A 234-nucleotide genomic window follows, 5' to 3' on the forward strand; every position below is an offset into this window, starting at 1 on the left:
TTATTTCAAAGTTCTTACCACTTTAAACCCCAAAGCTAAACAAATATTGTTTCCAGGAACTACTACTTTAGTTCAAACTAATCTGCTAACCTCTAGTGTTGCAACAAATAGGTTGCTTAAATGGGATGAAATTAATTTTCCAGATACCTGGAACCTCCCTCGGGCCATTGAACTGGAACCTATCCTTAATAAGGATGTTGATCAAATAATCCAATCTAGTGATGGAGATCTAGA

This window comes from Vicia villosa, linkage group LG6, assembly GCF_029867415.1.
Source record: "Vicia villosa cultivar HV-30 ecotype Madison, WI linkage group LG6, Vvil1.0, whole genome shotgun sequence".
NCBI classification, from domain to species: Eukaryota; Viridiplantae; Streptophyta; class Magnoliopsida; order Fabales; family Fabaceae; genus Vicia; species Vicia villosa.